Here is a 25654-nt window from a genome sequence, read left to right as displayed (position 1 = left end):
AGTAAACACGAGGGATCACCAGCACTCTGAAGCCCGCCGAGTCAGCCCTGGGGGGGGGGGGGGTAGCTCACAGGGTTGCACATCCGAGTGCTTTGACAGGGCTCCTAAAAGACTCACTTGGTTTGCTGGACTTGGCTGCCACTGTCAAGGAGACCAACTGTGCCATCTTAATACGGTATGAATGGACAGGGTGTTTACCATAAAGCAAAATGAGTATGCCACACATACTAGAGGAAATGCCACTTGAGCAGTCAGGAGAAAGAAAAGGCCCAGTAAGTCCTGAATGGAGTTGTTATCTTGAGCAACTAAACGGGATCTACAGTCTGTCCCTTCCATTCTTAGGCTCATGAAGTCTTCCTGGCCACAGTTACAGATTTTTCTGGACCCAGACCATTGACTCACTCTAGTAACACATACAGACATTCATCAAGGGAGTTGTCAACTCTGCTCACTTCCAATAAGGAAGCCCATTGTCAGGGTGATGGACGCTTGTGTCAACCTGACCAGATCTGAACAGGCGGCAGGCAGAGCCAAGACACTTGAGCCTCTGTTGTGGGCCCTAATTAGAGCTGGGGAACTGACCAGGTGACCTCATGTTTAGTGATACCAGACAGGTTAACGTGGTGATGCTCCTTGTTCCAGTCTGAGACAGACCCACTGGAGCAAAAGGGAAACTGAGGTCCATTTAATAGGATGCCATCTGTGCAGCTGCTGAGATGGCACTGAAATTGGTCCCTGGAACTTTCTTTTCACCAAATCCATCCTATGCCAACTCCTTCCTGATGGACACATTCTAAATGGTGCTTGTGAATGTCAAGTTTAGCTGTGGTCAGGACTAGTATAAGCGTGTGAGTCACCGAGATCTCTTGGAGAGATTTCACCTTACTCAATGCTAATAGTTTATCTGTGGACATCTGAGGCTGATTCTCAGAGCTCAATCTGTCACTATCAAGCCTGTGTCAGGGCAATCTGACTAACACTTTAACAAATAAAAATTAAACTGAAGAATGGATTGTCAGATGAACACAAGGTCCATATAGGGAAAAAAAAAACCTGGCAAATACATACATACTCAAGGTTTTATATGTATATCTATACTTACATGCTTATATAAAAATAGTTGAGCCCAACATATTATAAATTTTGACCTTTCATTTCCCATTTTTGGACAAGGAAATAGGTTTAGTACCATTAACTTGCTTGTGCACAGTTGCATGTTAGCAAGTGGCAGATATGCACAAGTTTAAAACTCCCCAATAATCCCATTATCTCAGAACATTCTGCTAACTTTCTATGAGCACATATTTTAATAGTATAATGTTTTATAAGTTTCTAGCCTATTTAAAATATGGTAAATAGCTTGCTCTTTAATATAACTCAAAGAACACCATTGAGTTGATTTGCTATCTCATCAGTGAGGCATCCAAATCACTTAAGAAATGATTGGGTATCCCGTTGTTTTCAACTTTTTCACTGACAAGTAGAAATGCAGAGAAGAATCCTCTTAGACAAGCATTTTAACCAACACTTGTTTTAGAGTTATTCTCAGTTTACGGAAGAGTTGGAGAGTACAAATAGCCCTTCATTCCTTGCTCGGTTTCCCCTGATGCTAACTAACACTATCATTTTACCATGGTACATTTCCCATAACTCAAAGATAAATTATGATACTTTCTTCCAGTTTCATTAGGTTTTTCACCCATGTCCTTTCTGTGTTTCAGGATCCAAACCACCATGCATTTAATGCTGTTAAAATGTATGCATGCGTGTACCATTTATAACTATTCTGGATGCGGAAAATTGAACCGCTGCAAGTATGGGCCCAGGAGAACACAGGTTTTTTTTTTTTTAATTAATTATGCACCAGAAGACTGGTGCCAGCACGCGTTCCCCGTGGGGACATTAGATGCCTGTTTCCACTGCTGGCTTTTCTGCCCCCTGTTGTGATGGTGTACAATGACAGCCATGTCCTCAAAAGAGGGATGGTGGCTGAGGCTATATTTCTCCACTGACCTATCTAGTTCCAGAAGAATTTATGGCCCCCTTAGCAAACCTTGCCTGGGGAAGAGAGGATGAGGAGATGGTGCAGTGTAATGAGTTCATAGAGGGCACATAGATACTACTATGGAGACACAAACCTGAAAGAGATTATGTCCCCGTAGGCCCAGGTCGTGACAGTGGGGGTGTCCTGTGCTCAGGAGTGAGATAAGAAATACTGTTTAAAAACCTACGGAGCCGAGTAGATGCCATAGTCAGTTAAGTGTTTGCCTCAGAAGCATAAGGACCTAAGTTCAGACCCCAGTACCTATGTAAAATAGCCAGATGTGGTGGCAATGCACACCAGCAATCTCTGCAAGGGGAACAGGGGTGGGGAGGACAAAGTCAGAAAGATCCCTGGAGACCATGGCCCTCAAGTCTAATTCAACAGGTGAGATTCAGGCTCATTGGGAAAACCTGTCTCAAAAAAAAAAGGGGGGGAGGTGGAAAGTGATCAAAGAAGGTATCAGAAGCCAGATGTTGACCCCTGTCCTCAGAATGCACTTACACACACACACACACACACACACACACACACACATTCACGCCATAGGGGTGGGGCGTCTGAGACAGTCAGATTATCAAAAATAATATGGAAGTAGGAGTCAGGAATAGGGAGATGGTGTCAAAGCAAAGAGGATGCCCTGCTGGTGTCCTGAGACTACAACCCCAAGGCCCCAGATCCTACATCTCGATGTGGAATCAGACTCAAGAGGAAACCGAAAGGCTCTAGGCAAACTCAGGAAGGGTGGAAATGGGGACTGACAGCCAAATCTTTTCTCTTTGTGGTGTCGGGAGGCAGGTGGCCACAGGAGGTGACCCTGACCTCAATCATGAGTCAACCCAGTCCGGCAGGTCACCACACACTTGTGAACGTGCCTTCCTGTCTGGTCTGTGGTTTGCCTTTGCTGAACAGAAATAGGGGCGAAACGAAGAGGAGGACAAAGGCAGATTCTTGGGTTTCAGAAATTCCTCTGTGCACCAAAAGGGAAAGCCATCAGCACAATCCACAGGCTGGGAGGTTCCTGGAATTTTAAATGTGTTGAGCCAACTGCACAGGGAGACTTTATCTGTCTACAGGTAAGAATAAAGAGAGGGAGAGAGGGAGAAAGAGGGCAACGTAAAAACTCATAGTCTTTTGGCTTGTGTGTGAGATCATTAATCATCTTCTCTGGAACGGAGGATGGCTTCCGTACTGTAAGAGGAAAAGAGAAACAGATCCCTTTGGCCAATATGCTACCCAGATGTTCTCCAGAGCCCAGTATCTTTTTTTCCCCCACATTTGATTTGAAGAAGTGAAAGCCAAAGAGACAATGGAAGGTTAGCAGGTTCCTAGAGACTACCCGACCAATCCTGTCTCACCTGGAGCAACCCTTCCCCTTCCCAATTGCACAGGCTGCAAGCTTTCAAGAGGCATGCAGCCGTAGTCCAACAAAAGCTGCGGAAGCATTTGGTGCACAGACTCTGGCCAGTATCTGTCACGAGACCTGTTATCTGGAAAGAAGGAGGAAGGCTTGGGTGCAGCCTGCCAGCTGCAGGCATGGCCTGAATCTGACACGCCTGGATGTATCCCAGCCTTGCTGAGCTTCCCACTGACTCCTTCATTCTCTGGCAGTTAATCAGCATGAGGGAGAATTAAGTCATTCACACGTTTGGTGGAAATAATTCCGGGAAGCCTCAGCTAAGAGTGGGAAGGTGCTACACAAAGGCCATATAGTTCGGCAGAACAGACCTAAGCTTAATGAGACAAACTCATTAGAGTGGGTATCCCATCCTCTTCCCAGTGGTTTGGAAGTGCTTATAATGGTAAATACGTGTGGCTCAAGACCAGCCATACATATCAAGATGAGATGAGAGAAAAAGAAAAGCACCCACATCCTCACTGTCTTCATCTGCCTGTAATTTTCAGGGAATGGGGACCAAATTGCTTTTTACCCTGGGATCTCCAGAGACAAGAGTCTGTAGCTCCCAATGCCTGTTATTAATGATTAATTTATTATTATCTTATAGTTTTAGTCATGTAAACATTGTACAAAAGCAATTCTTATATCTCCTTAACCAAAAAGTGAATATCCCTTGCCACATGTAAATATTTAACCATGGGTAAAAAAAAACCAAACAGCTGATAACAGAGGGATTCTAAAGCATGCCTCATAGAGAGGGTTCTAAAGAAAGTTTTGTCCCCTGCCCCCAATGCTTGCTTTCAGCTTCATCTAAAAGCAAAAGTACAGATAAAGATGACGAGTAAGCAGTGGAAGGAAAAATTAAAAAAAAAAGACATCTTGACTCCAATGGCAACCTTTCCCAAGTCAAACAAAAAGCTGGAATATGAAAAATGATGTTTCCTTCCTACAGGAATCAATAATGACATTGTGTCTAGATAGCACACCGAAATGTCCCTAAGCACCATCAGGGCAGAGCCCCTCACTTTGGGAAAGGTGAGAATTAAAGGTCTCTCTGAAGGCGGCAGAGTTCTGATGCTCTGTGGTTGTCGTAGTGAAGTATTTTAAATTCTAACAGTGAAATTTTCTGCGTGAGGCACGCACGGCTCTATAAAGTGGACTGGAAACATGACACACTTGATTCCCCTGCCTGACTTGGAAAGAGTTGTTCACCTCTTTGAGAACATTTGTGTGTGTGTGTGTGTGTGTGTGTGTGTGTGTGTGTGTGTGTGTAGTTTGCCATGACACCATGAGGCCCACGATGCTTTACTCTGGATGGAGCCTCCCCCAACTCCAACTGCTTCAGGAAATGACCTGCAAAGCACAGACCCCTGCTCTATACTCAAAAGCCAAGTTCTCATGAAACATAACAGTATGTCATGGGTATGTATGTATTTCCTAAACTTCTGCCTCTCTAGAAAGGGCCCCACAGTTCTAGAATTTAGGTTTTCTTTACTACTTCATTGCCTTATTACTTTCTTCTTTTTTCTTTATTTCTTTATAACCCATTTCTGTCAATAGACTAAGAGGTGTCCCGTTCTCAGGGGCAAGATGACATTGAGGAGATGGCTCGGCAGTTAGGTGCACTCGCCGCTCTTCTCGAGGGTCCAAATTTGGTTCTTAGTTCCCATATTAGGCAGCCTCAACCACCTCACAGTCAAGCTCCAGGAGATCCAATTTACATTTATGGACTGCAAGGACACATACGTACTTATGGCATGCATTCACACACACACACACACACACACACACACACACACACACACACACTTAAATGAAAATAAGTATTTTTAAAAGCCTAGACTGATCCAAGAACAAGCTATAGCAAGGATAGTAATTGAGAACAGACTAAGGCTGAAAGCATTTTAGTGAAGGTAGCAGAAGAGTCAGGACAAGACAGAGAACTGTGGCCTAGACACAACTGGATTACAATCCAGGAAAACCCAGCTGTAAGCAGAGGTAGAATTTTGATGGTCGGGCTGAACAGCAGGAAATTTCTAGCTGGGCATCTAACTCACTTGGTACAGCGTTTGCCTGCTGTACACAAAATCCTGGGTGGATCCCTAGGGTCTCATGATTCAAGTTGGGGGGGTTGTGCCTGTAATCCCAGCACAGAAGAGGCGGAGGCGGGAAGGTAAGTTCCAGTTTCTGCTCAGCCACAGCAAGTTTGCTGCCAGTCTGAGGCCTGATCTCAGAAACATAAATAAATACACATAGAATAGAAAAAGAAGGATCAAGAAAAACTGAGGCTTTAGAAGAAGAAAGCAAGCAGCTGGGCTGAAAACAAGGCCCAGCTGCCAGAGTGATTTATCTCTGGGGTACCTGCAGCTCATTGTGAAAGTAAGTATTTGAGAAGAGAAAGCCACCTCAGACTCACAAGTGTGTGAGCACACTCTGTTCGTCTCTCTGCACACATGGACCCATCTGCCGCATGGATCATGTGATGTCTGTGTGTGGTCCTGCTCACCGAAAGGTAGCAGGGAAGAGAGCATAGATCAGGATGCTCAGAATGCAGAAACAAGATGCAGGAAACTACAGTACTCAGAGTAGGCCACGTGCAGAGAGCTCTAGCAATAACTGTGGGAGGAAGGTGATACTTGCCCTGAATGCCACTTAAAAGAAGGGTGCATACAGAAATGGGGATCTTTTAAAAAGATTTTTAATCATGTGTGTGTGTGTGTGTGTGTGTGTGTGCCTTGTGCGGCTTTGTTTCACATAAGTGCAGTTGTCTGCAGAGCTAAGAGGAGTTGGAGTCCGCACAGCTGAAATTACAGGCAATTCGTAGTGAGTCACCAGATGTCGGCGCTGGGAACCGAACTCAGGTCCTCTGGAAGCTCAGTCCATGCCCTTAACTGCTCCAACCCTAAAAAACAAGATCCTAAAGCAGCATCCTGGAACATGGGAGGCTCAGATGGGTGGGACAAGGAGGGCTGTAAGGAAGGATTTTTAAGCCCTGAAAACAGCTTAAGCGGATGCCCACGAGGCGATTATTTACGGCTTCCTAGATGCTTTCTAACCACAGAAACCAAAACCTACAGAATCTGTCAGCGCATCCTAGGGCTAGCGTCTGAAACTTGACAATTTGCAAACCACTCATGCAGAAGAACCGAGCAGATTGGGAATCTCCCTGATTTTTATCCCGGCACCCAGGTTCTCACGTAGAGAAGAATGCCTTAATGATTCAAAAAGTTTGCCAATAGATTCCTCAGTCTGAAAGATGTGTTACCCTAAGATACCTTGACGTGTTTATAAATACCATATTCCAATAAGGTGATCCCTTCTGGTAAGATGGTAAAGGTTCTTGAATGGAAAGCAAGAAAGTCCTGGGATGACAGGAAAGGGTTCGTGAAGGTACTTGGTGCCTGGTTACATACTCAAATGACAGTTTTGAGTGCTCAGATGTCGCTGGCAGTGTAGCACATGAGTTCTGAGAGGACCCAACCCAGCATCTGTAGCACCAAGTAGGAAAGAAGGTGGAAGCAGGAGCCCCAAGTCCCTCTGTCAGTCTCTCCTTAGTGATGTCGCTGGTCTATGATCCCTTCCCCTTGCCCCACCTGGGTGTGCAAGCTGGGCCTGTTCCACTTCACACGGATTTCTTCCCCTTTGCCTCGACCATGCTCTTCCTCAAGTCTTCTTCACAGCAAATGGTACTAGGTCTGAACATTGACAGGTCAAGACTTGACTCCTTCTTCCCTTCTCTGTTGGACTCCTGTGTCTGCCATAGCCGACTTAACAACAAACCTGGATTAATAGTGTTTTAAGGGATTCTTTCGGCGCTCTGGGGCCAGAAGTCTGAAGCTGGATACCTCCAGAAACAGGTTCCTATGGAAGATCTGAAAGAGACCCAGGTCTATACCTTATCTAGCCCTTGTGGCTCGTGGGCGTCCCTGGTACTCTGTACCCTTCACACAGCATTCCCTTCTCGGCCCGTCTTCATCTGGTCTCCGCACACACTGACCACAGAGTATGTAGCACCCCAAAGCCCCCACCTCAGCCCCCTGAGAGCTTGAGTGCACCCGACATTTGACTCCAACCCATGCTCCCTCTACCCCACATTGCTTGGCTTTATTTATTTGGTTTATTCGTGGACTACTAGCCCCATGCTGGCAGGCATGTCCTGTCCCTTGTGCTCCGTGCCCCATCTCCGCTTGGCTAACTTCTCTGTTGTGCTTACTTCAAATTAAATGCCACTTCCTTGGAAAATCCTTTCCTCCCCACCAAGGGGAAAACATCACCTAGGGACTTTCCATCCAAGCAGTCAGCCCTCCCTGCTCATTCCCCAGTTGATTTACTTTAGCCTTGATATGGTTGTTTGCTTTTTCATTATGTGGAACCTGTCTCACCACCCCTAGCATAAATGCATGCTCTAAAACGAGGACCATGCATACCTGTCAATTTAACTGTACCCATCATTCAAGAGCTCTCTGAATAAGCAGGTTTTTCTCTATTAAAGGTACAGAGTGTATGTGAATGTGTGCGTGCATGCGTGTGTGTGTGTGTGTGTGTGCATGAGTATGTGTGTGCTCAGGTACCCTTGGAGGCCAGAGGTTTTGGATAATCCCCTGGAGTTGGAGTTAAAGGCAATTGTGAGCTCCCTGACTTAGGTGAAGAGACTCCAACTCAGTCTTCCACCAAGAACAGTACATCTCTCCATCCCTTAATGCGGTTTTTTAATAAGTAATTGTTAGGGACTAGAGAGATGACTCATTACTGCATGCTCTTCCTGAGGACCCAGATTCGATTCCCATCAACCACTTAGCAGCTCAAACCCATCTACAGCTTCAGTTTTGGGGAATCTGATGCTCTCTTCCGGTCTCTGTGGGCACATGAAAGTAAATGATTTGTGAAGTATATATGATACCAGGATTCCTATGGATTAGGCTTGAGCATCTTCTTCACTGTGTGTTAAAGTATTGTCATGTGGAGGTGGCAAAAATAAATCACTGATCACTCTATGGTCAGCACGATGTGTCACTTAAGTGACGTAAAACTCTCAGAGTCAACACTGGCCACAGACTAACCAAGGCAGCTCTGAATAGAAGGCCCAGAAAGTCTTACTCTGGTAGATGAGACAACAGGAGACAGGCTGGTTATGGAGTCACTACCTTTCCCTCCTCCCTAGAATACCCCTGGCTTTAAGCACTGAAAGTCCTGACCTTTTGGAATCTCCAAGTTCTGGGCAAACTGAGATGACTCTGAGCCTAGTAGAAAGGGCTCAGGGCTGCCGTGTTCTGTTGAGCACTCAGCTCAAAGGATGTAGAAAGTGGTACAGAAGTCGCTGCGGCTCACCTGACCTTGTTTCTCTCTCATTGTTTTCTTAAGGACAATGAATACAATGTTCTCCTCCCAGCATTGCCCAGGATCTGAACCACAGGCTCATCTCCCTAATCTAATAACTCCACAGGATACTCTTGCCTGGGAGCTGCCCAGCCAGTATGGCTCTTGCTGCTCCCTCTCTACCGTCCTCCTACCTGCCTTAGCTGCCAAGGCCTCCCTCAGCTCCCATATTACGGACGCTCTGCTCATTCCATGCATGCAATTTTCTCATTCACTTCTCAAAATGCGCTTTTGGTTTCATCTAAGCCCATCCCCTCTCTGCCTTCCAGTTCTGCTCATAATTCCTGGTCCACCATGTCTTGATTTCCACCACATCCAGTAGAAACAGACTTACTTCATTTCTTTATTGCTTCCTGAGGGGCTGGGTGACATGTGAGTAGCCACAGTGTGTGCGCCAACCATCGTTCCAGCACTCTGTTGGACAGGCTGTTTGCTTCCATCCCAGTTCGGTGACACCTGCAATGTTAGAGATAAGAAGGGATACAGCATACAGAACCCGGCAAATAAACGAAATGAACACCACCTGCAAGGGTGTGGACAGCAGGGTCGGTGCCAGCACAGGGAGGGAAGTCTCCTGGCCCCGCTTCCCTCTCTTTGATGTGGGGCTCATTGATTTCAGACCTGAACATCTCTTTTTCCTGAAACCTTTTGGCACAATGAGATCATGCGAATTTTTTTTTAACCAGTCACCTTATGATAGTGGGGAAATTCTCTGGGGTGTTTTCACTCAGGGTATAGCAAGAATCTGAGTGAATATTTCCTGGCTTTGCCAAAGTGATTACCATGATATCATATCTGATCCTATATGGTAATTTATTTAGACCTTTCTTTTGAACCAAAGTTTGCTTCTATATTAAATGAGGAATTGTTTGTAGAGGATTTGAGTAGGTTTTCCATTGGGATATGTCGGGAAGGATGGGACAGAAACTAAAATTTAGCAATTCAGACTTTGCCTACATTCTGTCATTAAACCTTCCCATTCACGTAGTACATCAGTACTAATGTCCCGCTTCATAGATGAGGAAACTGGGGCTTGAACAAACTATGTGACAGCTAATTAATTCCACAGTCAACATGAAACAGCTGGAACTCAAACTGCATCTGTCTCTATTCTGAACTTCACTGGAAGAGCTGAGTTTTCTATAAAGGGTGAATCTCCTTGCTGGTTTTCAGGTCTATCTATAAATTGTTAAAAGTGACTCATCCAGACCAAAAAAAAAAAAAAAAAAAAAAAAAAAAAAAAAAAAAAAAAAAAAAAAAAAAAAAAAAAAAAACGAACTAAGAGAAATTCCTGAGGATGGAAAAGTGAGCTGCTGGGATACTTTTTAGGGTGTGCTCATTACATCTTCAGATTTTATCTTGATTAGGAGTAGCTGGGGCAAAGGAATATTCTTCCTTAGATGATGGAACTGAATCAAAAGAACCTCTTCCCCTCAGGGAGGTCGGGGAAGCACAGTGGGTATGGCAGAGATTCTGGAAGGCAATTTGTTTATTCACTGGTAAATGATTACTGTGGGGGAGGGAGAAGGAAGGAGGCTACTGGACAGAGAGACAGGGAGATGCTATTGGAGATGCCAGGGACTCCGCAGGAAATATTATGGCTAATGTTTTTCCTCATGAAGCTTGTATGTTTGTTGAGTCAGATAAACTAAAGAAACGAGTGAACTGCACACCAAGAGGGCAAACGATACGGAAAAATAAAGCAAAATTATAGAAAACGACCTGATGCTTTTATTTCTCCAGGAACTGGTGTGAACAGATATTATATGAGTGAGGCCTGGGTGGCCTGGTCACCACTCCCACAGGCAGCCTAAGATCAGCCTCAGAAAGAAAGGCCACTGGGATCTCATACAAGAGCCATAATCAATTCTGCCTTGTTTGGGACTAGAAAGTTAGGAGGGAAATACATATTTTGGTTAACAAAAAGAATGAAAAATTCCACAGGATGTTCAGACTCTAACAAGGGGACATCAGATTGAATATGTATGCATGACTTCTAAAATCAACTTACAATCAAAAGAGAGGGAGCCTTTAATAACACTGAGGACAGAGACGCAGCTCTTTCATAGACTGCATTAGCGGTTGGCACAGGGCATAGCCGGCCAGAAAAGTTATCACGAGCCTAGACCACTCTACCCAAACAATCATATTCTGGGGATGGGAGTAATATTCCTGCTCCAGAGCTTCCTTTGGGTTAGCCACAGTTCAAGAGAAACTGAGACAAAAGTAAACCCAAGAAGCATGTGGTCCCAAGGGTGGAACTCAAGCCAGACCACAGAGAGTCACCAAAGATGTCCTATAAAAAGGGACTGGGCTTGTTCTGTGCGACCCCTCGGAGTAGGATACAGGCTTGGAAGAGCACCTCAAAGCACGCTAAAAATGACCTGCTGAAACCTAAGTTATTATGTGTTCTTTCTGGGATTTTATTTCAGGAACGTGCATGCAAAATGCTCTTTACTGTCTATGATATATTGCTTAGCCTCAAGCTGCATGCTGTATTTATGGCAAAGCTGAGCAACCTGCTCATTGTGGTAATTCCACAGTGAAAACCCTTTGCCTGAGACAGTGCAATCTTGCCTGGGTCCAGCAATGGTTACCTGGAGCTATTTAACACGAACAGAAAAGCTACGTGATCACCTATCGACAAATTGTTGATACGTTTATAAAACACAATTCTAGGCAACTGAAAAAAAATCCCTAGATATGTCTACATGAGTTGATAGGGAAATAGCCTCAGATATAATAAGAAAAACTAGGTTTAAATAGTGCCTTTCTGTTTTATTTTTAAAGGGATGTGATTAACAGAACAGTGCCCTGTGGAGTAAAGGGAAATATGCAAGGTTATGCGGGATCAGGTCTGGGCTCCAACTACTCTTGAGAAAATAGATGGAGAAGTTTCCATCCTGCTGGGAATGGAGCTCAGTTGACAGAGTTTCTGCTCTGTCTGCATGAGGCCCTGCTTTCCAGCCCCAAGAATTAACTAAAATGGAGGCACATACCTTTCCTCACCACACGGAAGTTGGTAGCAGAAGAATCAGAATTTAAATCTTTAGCTACATGGAAAGTTCAAGGCCAGCCTAGGGTGCATGAAACCCAGTCTCGAAACAAACAAAAACTAAACAGAACAACAACACCACAAAACCCTGCCATCATTCTTGTGTGGTACAAATATTAAAATTATGACATTTTTATTACCGAAAGGTAACTATGCTTTTTCATATTCTGTTCCAATGGGTTTCTGCAGCCTTCTTGAATCCAACTGGGAACCAAATTTTTAAAGATTATTTTTTAAATTATGTTTATGTTCGTATGTCTGTGAATGGGTTTGTGCATGTAAGTACAGTTGCCTTTGAGGCCAGGAGAGGTTGTTGGATCCTTTAGAGCTGAGGTTGCAGACAGTGTGAACCACCCAGTGTGGTGCCAGGAACCAGACTCTGGTCCTCCGGAAGAGCAGTACATGCTCTTAACCACTGAGCCATCTCTCCAGCTTGGGAACCAACTCTTTCACCAGAGATTTTAGGTATAAAAGAATCCACACTAAGAAGAGATTGGCAGCTATCCAACTTTACTGGAATTATAATGACGTAACATAAGAGGACCATTTTTAAACTCCTTTTCTGACTATGTGATGTGAGAGCGGCTAATGGAACACAATTGTGAAGCATTGTCAGGGGGTTTAGATGCATCTTCCTGGTTCCTATTCTATAACAGAAAGTTCAGTCACTAGGAGTTGTTTTGATGCCATGTCCAGTCAGCAGAATAATACTGTTAGGCTCTCCCCTAGGACCTACAACATATCTAGCCCTGGGTTCTCAGCCCTGTTAATGGTGCCAGGGATAGGTTTCATTTCATGGGGCAGGCCTTTGGTCGAAACCTAAGCATTATGTTTTTATTATTATGATTCCTATTCATTTGTGTCCATATCTGTGTGTGCACATATGCACACACGCACGCACGCATAAGCACATAAAGTATTTTCCGCAATCATTTTATATCTTTTGTTGCACTTTAGAAAAAGAATCTCACTATGTCTCCTTAGGTAGCCTGGAACTCACTATATCAACCAGGTTGACTTCAAACTCACAGAGACCTGCCTACCTCTGCTTCCAAAGGGTTGGCATAAAAGATGCGTTCCATCTTATCGGACCTATTTTATTTCTTGACTGATGGTGTCTCGTTGGACTCGGAGAGCACTGATTTAACCAGACTGGCTGGTCATAAAGCCCCAGGAATCCTCCTTTCCCTGCCTCCCCAGCACTGAGATTACATAGGTATGCTGCTCGGTGTAGTTTTTATTTACATGAATGCTGGGGATCGAACTCAGGTCCTCTTACTTGGGCAGCAAGCATTTTATGGTCTGAACCCTATCCCCAGGCCTCTCTTACTAACCCCTGAAATTCCAAAGGGGTTGCTGTCCTGTAGTACATATGAAGATACTGAGACAGTAAGTTCAATCAGTTATACAAAGTCATACACAAGGCTGTACTGTTGAACCCCGGAATACACCTTGCTGACCATTAACCCAGGCTGCTTGACCAGATAATGGGTGTCAACATAGTTAGGAGCCGCTTCCCAGTTTACAAGGTTAGCAAATGCAAACCTCCTCTCAATTACTCTAAACCCTGTGTTGTCCCTGTTACCATCTGCCTCTGTGTTTACTTGGAACAAGATGACAAAGGCCAACTGTCACTCTGGATGCCTGAGGTAGCACTGAGAGTCAGAGTCATAAGACTTGACCGTTGGGTTCCCACGGGATTCTTGGTGATGCTTTCCTTCACATAACCCCCACACATCTGTACAGCTGAGTCTCTTCTATCCTGAGACAGCCTCTAGTAAGCCCCCTTTCTTCTTACAACAGACTTCATAATCACTTTTGTGGACCCCTTGTGCAGATCCTAACCCCTTGACCTTCTTCCCACAGCCCACTTTATAAGCGTTGCCAAGAATAAACTCATATATCAGCCATTCTTTCAAGCACCATGGGCTCTAAATGCTCAAGCTCCCCTTGCTTCTGTGGTGTCTTGATTCTCCCATGGCTGCTTGACTGCCAAGGGTGTGTCAAGCACCAGTAGAACTGGCTGATGCCACAGCTTCCTTGGGTTCCTTTCATTCCTTCCCCTTGCCTCATTTATATGCACGTATAACATAAAGACAACCTTTGTACAGCACAGTTCTGGTTTTGTTCCTCCAAAGACATCCCTAGCTCCCAGTAATCTAAGAACACACTCTGAACCCTCCATCTCACCTTGACTCAGAGCTGAGCCCTTGTCTTTGCCTCTGATGTACCTGTTCCCACCATATTCCTTGCCTCGGGCTGGAGTCTAATCATCATTGTCATCTCCTTCCCTTGAATCTTTCCAAAACACACCTTTCAGGATACATTCTTCGTAGCATTCCCAAAACACATGACCTTCACTATCTGTGCTTTGTTGAAATTCTTTCTATGAATGGGAATCATAGCTGCATTTATAAACACATACTTTATGGAAAGGACAGAAGGAATTAGTCACACAACCCAAAAGTAACCACTGCTCTAATTTTTTTCTCCTATTCTTAAATTAAATTACATTTAATTAAAAAGGAATTAAAAGGAAGGTTTTAACTTTAATATAGCAAAATTGCATATGACAAAACAGTTCCAAGCAAGAATTACAGGTAGAGGGGGCATTCTCAACTCAGGCCGCCTTGAACTGAACCCTGCTCTGTCTATCCCATTTGATAGTCGATTACCTTGGGCAGGTTAATGCAACCTCTAAGTCTCCATTGTTCTACCAACCAAATGGCTGTGACCGCATCTGACTTCTGAGGATTGGAAGTGATGAATGTTGAGCTGGGTAGATGGTAGGGACTTGATCAATGACTGCTTCCAATGCATCGAAAGGGAGGTGACAGAACAGAGTCACAGTCTCTACATTTGCTGCAAACTGTCCATCACCCAAATGAACTGAGTGAAAACCACCTGAGTGGTAAAAACGCAAAGGAAGCCATCATGCATCAGGGAAATTTGCTATTTACAGCTTGCTTGATGGTTCTCTTGCAAAGGATGGTTCATCTCACCCTTATGCCTTTCCTAAGATGAAAGACAGAATACATAGAACAATATTCATATACTCGGCAGCTGTTGACTGACACCGTCCTTCTTGCTAGGGCATGTGTTAGGCAGTGACAGTCTAGGTAACTGGAAGAGATATTGACCTTAACCGCTTCCAGTGCATGAACAGACAGACACACAAACATCAGCTACAAGCAGGTGGCCGGTGACTTGAGACACGAGGTGTGTGAGACATTCTGCTCTGGAGAAAGGCAACAGAAGCTGACTGGCAAAGCGGGGAGCCCTATGCCAGCATGACCATGAGTCTTCTTTTCTTAGTCATACCCAGCAGAGCATGTCACGGTACATGCTACAGCATAGCACACATATAAAACATTAAAAAGAAAGATTGGGGGTACCAAGTTAGCCTGCACACCAGAAGGGACACAAGCAAATCCAAATACGTGAGGGAAAAAATAATGTGCTAAAGGGGCAGGGGGGGGAGGGAGAAAAAGTGAGGAGGAGGGGCAGAGAGAGAGAGAGAGAGCAGTCCTAGTGGGGGAGTGAGAGAAGAAATGGAGAAGTAGCAAAAAATAGGAAAAAGAAAAACGAAATGGGATTTGTTTTTTTAATTTTGTATTGGGGGAAGGGAGTTACCACTTGAGTTCCCATGCCATTCCAAACCTTTCTCCTTCAAAATCTCTACTCAAACACATGCACACTTTGTGTTTAGATTTCCTGATGGCTGATGGTGTTGATGTGTCAGAATCTGGATTCACTAGAAGAAGAGCCTCCAGACACACCTGTATACAAAAGGAAAATTCTAACTGACCATCCCGGCCACCATTGCCCCTCTTTCCTAACTGTGAGTACAATGGGACTGGCTGCTTCCCCCTCCCGCCATGACGAGTTCTACCTCAAACTGTGAAGCATCATAAACCCTTACCTCCTCAAGTAGCTTTCTCTCAGCAACAAGAGAAGCACCTAAAATGTATTTCCTTGCCCAATTGACAGTTGTACAAGTCTGTATCCATGAACTACATACATATATGAATGGAATCATACTGGGAGAGTTTCCCCGTGGCTTTTATTTCTTAACAGTACGATCCTGAGATGAACTCACACACATGTAGCTAAGGGAGATTGATATGGACAACTCCAAATCCTAAATACTCTGGTATTCTGATATTAATAAAAGCCCCACGCCATCAGGAGTCAATAACCTCTCTAACTCTTTCCTAGAGAAAAGAGACCTTTGCTCACCCACGTCAGGTTTTCCATTCTCTAATGGGCCGGCTGGAAAACATTGTTCTTTTCCATTCTTCTCACTGCCTGCTTCCCACAGGGATATTGAACTAACGTCACCATGGAAAATGTGTCCGGCGAAACACCCTCTCGGTGAGCCAGGCATTTAGCACCCTCTAGATAGGGTGGGAAACAGGCTCACCACCGCGGCTTCATCCATCTCCCTTGTCCTTCGCTACTCTGTCGTCAAATAATCCAACTCCACCATCAGCTGGTGGGTGCCAAGCATCTACCATATCGCATGCCCAAACCATCCCCTGTGTCATCGCAGAGGGCTAGACTCCTGACTACAGCGTAGACATCTCCTCACACGTGGAATAAATGTTTGGGGGAAGAAACTGTCTTCTGGGGTTCTAGATCGATCCTTTCACTTGTCAAGTTTGCTTCTGAGCCAAAATATCCAAGCCTAAAGGACAACTCGGCATAGAAGAAAGGTCATATCGGGAGCCATTTCTTCTCATTTCAGTCAGGTCCACGACAGCGTGTCCTGCTGGCAGTAGTGTGCCTTTAGTTTCCACTACAGCAGACACTGGGAAATTCCCTTCTCTGAGTTTGTAATGAGATTCTAGGGTAGCCTGGTGGACCTTGGCATCATGGACTCCAAATATTGAAGTTTTCCATCCAAAAGACACCAAAAACATTTTCACACTCGCTTGGTCTGCAATGCCATAGCTAGCCAACCACACCCATCCCCGTGATGCTAACACAGCTGGACACACACCCTGTGTCCCTCTTTTTCTCTACATGGGATTTTCTCACAGCACTAGGAATATTTATTTCTTTGTTTGTTTGTTTGTTTTGCTTTTTCGAGACAGGGTTTCTCTGTGGTTTTGGAGCCTGTCCTGGAACTAGCTCTTGTAGGCCAGGCTGGTCTCGAACTCACAGAGATCCGCCTGCCTCTGCCTCCCAAGTGCTGGGATTAAAGGCGTGCGCCACCACCGCACGGCAGGAATATTAATTTCTATAGGCAGCTCTTCATAACTAAGTTAGGAGCTGGTATAAGCTAGGAAATGGTCTTTGTCATATTTATACCCATAACTGATCTCAGCCAGGCCTTGGCATAGAGGAAGGCCACCAGGAGTGTGTGAACATTCTCCTCTATTCCCTATTCCTGTCTTACCCCATACAGTGATCTGAATGGCTAAGTGCCAGATAAGAAACTCAGAGCTTGAAATAGCTTACAAGGGAGAATATCTCCATGAACAGCCTGCAGAAAATCCTAGGCCAAGTCCTTGATACAAAGGTAAGAGATCATGTGGAGGATACCAAGTATGAACAATGAGTCTGATATTTTAGGATGAATAATTCTGGTAGATGAGCTGACTATATCTATAGATAGATAGATAGATAGATAGATAGATAGATAGATAGATAGATAGATAATCAGGCACTAAAAATAACAACAGATCAACAAGCAAGATGACTTAGAACCACCAGATAGCCATGCTGAAACAACTCTTAAGTCAAGAAGGTTATGTCTAAATGTGTGCAGGTGTGTGTGTGTGTGTGTGTGTGTGTGTGTGAGAGAGAGAGAGAGAGAGAGAGAGAGAGAGAGAGAGAGAGAGAGAGAGAGAGACTTGGGATGATATAGAAGTAAATAATGAATAGAACTCTCTCCTACCCTATACAAACTCATAAGCTAGAGGACAATTCTCCTTGTTCATCTTGGAAATAATATATATATTGAGGCAGGGCCTCTCACCGGCTTGGAACTTACCAAACAAACTAAACTGTCTTCCCAGCATTCTGCCCATTTCCACATCCTCAGTGGTGCTATGACAACCACATGTCGCCTTGCCAGGCTTTTGATACATGGAATCTCAGAACTGAGCCTGGGTCTTGAGCTTATGAGGCAAGAACCTTACCATCTAAACTGTTACCCAGACTGCACCTGCATTGGCTAGTTTTATGTCAACTCGATACAAGATGGTCTTCTGTGGGGAGGGAACCTCAACTAAGAAATTGCCTAAGCTCACAAATGGATGGAGCTGGAAAACACCACTTTGAGTGAGGTAACCCAGATCCAGAAAGTCAATTATCATATGTACTCACTCATAAGTTGTTTTTAATCATAAAGCAAAGAAAACCAGCCCACAAATCACAATCCCAGAAAACCTAGACAACAATGAGGACCCTAAGAGAGACATACATGGATCTAATCTACATGGGAAGTAGAAAAAGACAAGATCTCCTGAGTAAATTGGAAGCATGGGGACCTTGGGAGAGGATTGAAGGGGAGGGGAGAGGCAGGGAGGGAAGCAGAGAAAAATGCAGAGCTCAATAAAAATCAATTAAAAAAAGAAAAGGAACCAACATTAAAAAATTGCCTAAGATCAGAACATAGGCAAGTGTAGTGTAGGACTTTTAAATTAGCAATTGGTATGGGAGGGTTCAGGTCATTGTAGGTGGGGTCACCCCTAGGCTAGTGGTCCTGGTTTCTCTGAGAAAACAGGCTGAGCAAGCCAGTAAGCAGCACTCCTTCATGACTTCTCCATCAGCTCCTACCTCCAGGTTCCTGCCCTGTTGGAATCCCTGCCTTAACTTCCTTTGCTGGTGAACGGTAACAAGGAGAAGTAAGATGAATTAACCCTTTCCTCCCCTTGTTGCTTTTGATCACAGTGTCTCATCACAGCCATAGCAACCCTAACTAAAACAGCAACTATGTTTTAAAAGTCCTCCAATGCCATGCCGTGGAATTGGGGTAACATTCTACGAGAGGATGGCACAAACAGCTCCATGGCACTTGAGATTAATGACTTCCTCCAGATGGCACCCAGGGCGAAGCAAAATTGTCCGAGGAGTTCAGTATCTATTCTCACATCCGTAGGAGTTGAGCTTTAATTCTTTCTCTGACTGTGTTGGCACAAGCCTGGACTGCCTCCCAGCCTAACCTAGTGAGTTCCAGAGAAAGAGACACGATGTCTGACCCACTGGATCCTCTTCCCCTTCACTGTCCTCTTGCTCACTCTCCAAACCTGGCCCTCCTCTGCTGCAGTGAAGACGGGAACTTTCTCTCGCAGACTACGCTATCTACGAAGCTCGAATGCCTGCACAGCCTTTTCAGAAACAAGCCGATAGCGCGTCTGTAATTTTACCTGTTGACAGTTTGCTAAGGGTTTTGTATTGTCCTGAAAGCATCCACGTTTCCTGCATGCCGAGCATGACATTGATCAGAGCAGGCATTCACAGTACTTGACACGCGTCTGCAGAGATCTGGAGCAGAGAGGGCTTTGCCTGGACGATTTCTGAGAAACTTGGACACCATATAGACATTATCCCAAACTGAGATCATCCTGGCTGCATCCGCCTGTGTCCCATACGCTTAAATCTCAAAGACCATCACATTCTGGGGGTGGGGTAAACACCCTAAGCCAAAAATTTTGGCCATTGACCTTATTCTATACAGTCAGTGTAGAAAACCAGAAGAAAAGGGCAATCAGTTCAATCTGATGCTATAAATACCATTGAACTCAATCCTGAGTGTCAGGGCTCCCCAAGGGGACTCTCCTAATCAATGTTACAAGCAGAAGAAATGGTAAACAAAATCTTGTTGACAAACCTAAAATATCGTGTACTAAAACTGATTCAAAATTTTTGAATGATAGACTGAATAGGAAATTAGGAAAATATTAACTTTAAGGAGTAGCATGGAAATAAGCAAGACAATAATACGTTATTTGAATGTCTGCTACTAACTGCAGAATGTGAAAGCCCTGGTTCATTCATGTATTTGGTGGAACTATGAAATGACAGAGAGTATGCTCTGATCTCTCCTGGACTGTGAACGTTCAAATTAAGCGAGGCTAAACTGACTAGGTCTGCACAACTGAGGAGCAAAAGGGAAAGAATATTTGGTGGAAGTTTAGAAATGGAGGCTCTAAATGGAAATAGTGGGGATAGCGCATTCCCATGGGCCCGTCAGCAGCTCTCTGAGACTTGAAATGCAGAGAAAATGCACAAGTGTTCAGAATGTGTTTCTCCAGACTGAGCATCGGTTTCCACCGTACCAAACTGGAGATCCCAAGGCTCCACAATTCAAAATTCCCCTGCAAAAGTGGCCTGTAGAGACATAAGGATATCCTTACTCGGAGGATAAGAGGCCAGAGATGTTTGTTTGAGCGCCTTCTTGAGTTTATGTGCCTGCTTTGTGTGATAAAGACAAAAACAGTCCACAGAGGAATAGCAGAACAAGAAGGGAGGTGTAAAGAAATATTTAATATCCTAGCTAAATATCTGTATGCCTTGCTACCTATCAGACCAGTGACCAAGCCGTAAATCAAAATGCCTACAACAGAAACATTTATTCAAGGTGATATTTTATGAATAACAGAATTTTGGTGTACCATCTGTCTGTGCAATCACCTAGCAGTATCTCGCCTGGGACGATTTTGGGTGGAAACCAATCCCAGAATGGGATCTGGAGTGCTTTCACATCGCATTTTTCTGACATTCTAGAAAACTGACAACTGCTCTCACCAGCCCACCGCCACCTCCATCTAACCTGGAGGCTCTTTCGGATCCTTTCTATATTGGCTTCCAGCAATACATGAGAAGTAGGCTCCTAGGCAAAGAGTCACGGTGGTAGACCCATGGTAAGGATGAGGATTCTGATGGGGCAGCACCGAGCTGAAGCAACACACCCAAAAGTGTGCACAGTACTTCTCAATAACACCAGCAGTGTGCAAGGTAAACAGGACCGAACCGCTCAGTTCAGGTGAACGCTGCGGTCTGTTAGCCTTGTGTTGTATTTTGCCTGTGCTCGAACGAGGACTTGCCTTTGGGTGCCACGGGCCTAGTGATTCTGTTTCTTTGAGAGTTCTTTGGTGGCATTACTGAGGATGCAAGAGTGTTTCTTAGTCCTTCATCTAACCACCCACTCCAGATGACATAAACACCAATATTCAGAGCTGGCAGATGAGTCTTACAGATATTGCATAGAGATCATGTTGAAAATTCATAAGGGGAAATAGAGAATTGTAATGAAAATGATAAACATCCATAAAGTAGGCCAACAATAATATTCTTAAATGAGTCTGTAGAAGATTAATTTAAAACATAGATACCTTTGGTTTCAGGTTGATGGTCCTAAATAGAAGGTCTACATGAAGGTCGATACCAAACCATGGTCTTTGTACCCTTTGGAGACTGGAGGACTTAATTCTAAAAAAGGTAATGGACCTGGAAGTCTTTTGTGCCCTTTGTGGGGGTTGATTTTGTTAATGTCAGGAATAAAAGGGAAAGAGTGTTTACTTGCTTGCTAATTTCCTAAGAATGCTCTCTTTTGCACAAGGCTGATGTCGCTGTTGTTTCCAGATGCCCAGACCCAGTTAGAAACAGCATTGCTTTGCTTTCTTAACTAGAAAAACAAACAAACAAACAAAACCCCTCAATGTCTGGGGTGTCACAGAGACATGAAAATCACTGAATGAGCAATGTCAGCCTTTGTTTTAAAATGCCACAACATTGCATCTAAAGAGAAATGGTGATTCCAAATTACCAACCAACTCTGCAACTTCTTTACCTGACTTCAGAAACACCAGCTGAAATCTCTAAAACATGCTGCGTACCAGGTAAGATTTGTGTGAAGTGTAAGGGCATTTCTGTGGTTCATACTGTGGGCCTGGGAAGGGGATGTCAGGACTAGATTATACTGATGAAATCTCTGAAGCTAGGAATGATGGGAGGATCTCTCAAGGCTCCACACAAAGGACCTTTCAAAGCCTGTATTCTACTCACATCTTTTCATTCAAACTCCCTGATGCTTTTTTCTCGCTATGAGATGGTGGTGTTGGTAGATAGCCCTCTTGATGAGCACCATGAAGCAGCAGGTAAGTTTATTACTGGGCAACTTGAAGCTTCTCCAAAGTAGTTTGTACAAAAGTGCTTGCCTGGAAAGGCCACCATAGACACGGCTGTGAGTTCCTACTTGACTAACGTGTAATTACAGTGAGGTCATAGTTATCCTGATTGCCTATCATCATATGACCGGGCCATGTAGGAAAGGTGTTTCCTCCCAAATCCAGAACATTTGTACAACTGTTTACAATAGAAATAATGCTGGGGATTGACCTGGCATGAAACAGCAGGTCATTTAAAGTCACAGTCTACTAACAGGAAGATGTGCAGGCTCCTGGTGCATGGGAGCTGATTTGCTGTCGTTGTTACCAAGGCCCCAGCCTATACTTAGAATTAAGGAGAAAATGTTCTCCCTAAACTAATGAATAAAAAGCATTTGAGAAGTATTTGGGGACAATAGAGGTGCCCAATTCTACAAATACATAGCTTGTTGGCTTGCCTCTGGGATTTAGGTTGTATCCTAAGAAGGTCTGTTTCCCATTAACAAGAGTATATGTTTTGCAAGACTCATAATGTATAAAGAGTATTCTGGTCAGAGCAGGGTGCCTGACTGATGGATACATAGCCCCAGTAATAAAAGATAACAAACAAAAGTTCTAGAGAAAGAATATTTTGGTAGAGCATAGATGTCCATTTAGGGAATCGAGTTGCACTCAGTGACTGCAGCCATCCGAGGTTCTGAGGACACAAATTTCCATAGAGATTCTTTTCAGGTTCATAAGAAAACCAGTAGCCTAAAAGTTCCCTAAACTCACCAAATGAGTCCTTTATAAAGGCACTTGGTATTTAGACAAGCCACATGGTGGTGGACCCTGTCCACAGAAGGATTTAGAACCCAGAAAATGGAACCGGCCTGGGAACCACACTGTGAACACACTTTCAGAGTGGGAAAGCCTGGGAGAAAATTCATCACGTTTCTAGTTGGGTCCCTAGCAATAGTTGGATGTGTATCTAACCTGTGTGTTTGGTGATACAATGTTCTCCTTGGCCACTAAATTCCCATGTAATTTCTCCTTCCTAGGGCCTAATTTCTGTTCAAAATAATCAACATGCCCATTAAAGTCCTGCCGTTAGACACACCCCAGGCTGAGAACCCTCCCTCACTTAAGGTCCCATGCATCTTTTCTCATTCCTTCTCTTGCCATCTGTCTTCATGACGTCATCATCCACATAGGTTATCTGTAGTTCTGACCCATCAATATTATCCTTAGCGACACCTTGGGCCTTATTGATCAATTCTGTTCCATCCTGAAACCTCTCTCCTGACCTTCCTACCCTTGGGCGGCCATCTCCCCACTTACCAAACCATTTCTTCTGCTGCAATCCTTTAGACCAGTGGGTATCTCCAATTTACTGGACCCACAGTTTGTTCCTGTCCAACACCTTCATCTTGTGCTCACTTTCTTCTCACCCACAAGGGTTTCCATAATCTATTTTAAGATCACTCTCTTGCCCCTTCAACTCTCTAGCCTCGTTCCATCAGTCTGCCCTGGAAAACTGAAAAACTCTAACCCTGTTCTTTGATATTGGGTAAAAGCCGTTATACTAACTCTCCACACTGGAAAGACTATATAACTCTAGGAAATGAGAAATCTGGACAGACTTTGAGAATACAGCAATTTCCACCACCCACCCAGTGAGTTGTCAGACTCACGCAAATTAAAGCCTCATTATTATTAGGTTGGAATTGAAAGGAGGGGGAAAGAGGGGAATTTTAACTCCTTTCTGGAAATTAAACTCCTGGCTGCAAAATGAATGAAGTTATATTTGAAGTGATAAAGTGCTGCTGTCAGAGTCCAGACCTATGGGATAACCACACAAAGTATTCCCCCTTCATTCAGCTTCATTCAGCGTGGTGCCAATCGCTTGCAAATGAGGATGCTGAGTTCCTTAAAAGTACAGGACTTTTATTCCATCCTCACTATTACCCTGTTCATTCTAAAGATACAGTTAGGAAATTTCATTGCAGAAAAGAGGAATAAAAAGGTAAACTTCATGGCACCTCTGTGGTCAAAACATCAATAAATGCCCATCATATAAAATCAGGAAAATGGACACAAGAAATACATGGCACCAAGCAAGTCGCTAACGAGTGCTTTGCTGCACATAAAGTGTGAATAACATAACAGTGTGTGCCATTGTCACTAATTGTCTCAGATTGACCAAGTTTCCTAGTATTGACCATTGAAATTACTTCTTTTGAAAAAAAACTATTATAAAACACATGTCCAAGAATAATTGCTTTTTAACAAAACCAATGTGTGCAATTCTGACTCTTTGTTTTTGTTAAATTAAATGGAAAAGAAGGGGGTAAAATAGTCAACTGGTGTGGCTGGTTTTAGAGGCTCTGACCTGCAAAGCCAACTTGCCTTTTGGAAATTTTGTACTTGTTAGTGGGTTTTTAAAATACATTTCTAATTAAAATAGGATTACAACACAACACTTTTCTTCTCCCCTTTCCTCCCTCCAGTGCCCCCGAGGTATGTACGCCCCCTCCAACAATGGACAACAGCACCAAGATTGTTTGATAAAGACTCAAGAAATAATATTAGTTTATATTTACCAAAAATTAAGCGTAATATATGTAAGTATATATTAACTCATGGCTTTAAAATGGATCAAGTAATTGGAAGAGCTAAAGTAGTCTCTCAGAACCTGGACATATTAGGTAACAATATACAGCATTCAGTGTATTGCTCAATGGCACATAAATGAGGGTACCATATACCACTTTGGCAGTCACCGCTCCCCACGAGAACCATAGACTAACAAAACCCCAGTGCCAAGCATAAGAAAACTCCTTTATCTCTCAGCATAGTACAAGTGATCCCCAAAACAATATAGACTATTGATATCTCCCTTTTTGTCTCTCAGAGGTTGAATGAAGGTCAGCCACTATTGCTAAAGACACTGCACACTCTGAAAAATGGAACTCTCCATTCAAGCTGGATCTAACCTCGAAACCTCCCTCTGTGGTCTAGCTTCCACAGTACCAGAAAGTACTATTAGTAGATTTTGTTCCTAGGAGTGAAAACCCACCGTCATTTAAGAAAATGAGGAGGTTTGCCTTTGTACATGGCTGGCACTGGGCCTCTGGGATGATGGTGCAGCTCATTCTTCCTCAGTAATAATGGTAAGAATGGCATGGTTCTGAAGGTCAGAACACTGGATGCCAACAGTACATCACTTCTACAATAAAATTAACCAAAGTTCTGACCCAGTGTGGATCTCTAGTCCCTTATCCCATACAACGACCTATTGACACTGATCAAAACCCAAAGTATATTCAATCCAGTATTAACCTGTTACAGTTCACTACGCACGAGCGCACACACACGCACACATGCGCGTGCACACACACACACACACACACAAGCACACACACAAGCACACCCTCTACATTTCTGCCCTCCTGCTTTCATCCCTCCTTAGGCATGTTGACTCAGTTACTTTGATACTTGACTGGAGTTGTGTGTTTTAAGCATACTGATGGACCTCTTACCAGAGCTCACCATAGCTGGCAAGTTCTGGGTCTCCATCAATCTCTCATGAATAATGAAAACTGCTTTTCAAAGCCCATTGGAGAGGTTCATTTTTAAAATGTATAATAGGAGTTTGCAAAGTATTGATTGCGTAATTTTTCTGA

General features: G+C 43.9%; 1 long non-coding RNA gene across 1 annotated transcript; it reads left to right on the top strand.

Annotated features, from left to right (window-relative positions):
* The first annotated feature begins 2958 nt into the window (after positions 1 to 2958).
* On the top strand, positions 2959 to 25366 carry LOC126514835 (uncharacterized). Its single transcript, XR_007595681.1, has 4 exons — positions 2959 to 3117; positions 15581 to 15712; positions 21228 to 21722; positions 24883 to 25366. It is a non-coding gene; the product is annotated as an uncharacterized lncRNA (long non-coding RNA).
* The last annotated feature ends 288 nt before the right edge of the window (positions 25367 to 25654 follow it).

Source organism: Alexandromys fortis, unplaced genomic scaffold (assembly GCF_014885135.2).
Source record: "Alexandromys fortis isolate MF-2015 unplaced genomic scaffold, M_Fortis_MF-2015_v1.1 scaffold_18, whole genome shotgun sequence".
NCBI lineage: Eukaryota > Metazoa > Chordata > Mammalia > Rodentia > Cricetidae > Alexandromys > Alexandromys fortis.
This window is presented reverse-complemented; position numbering and strand designations above follow the sequence as displayed.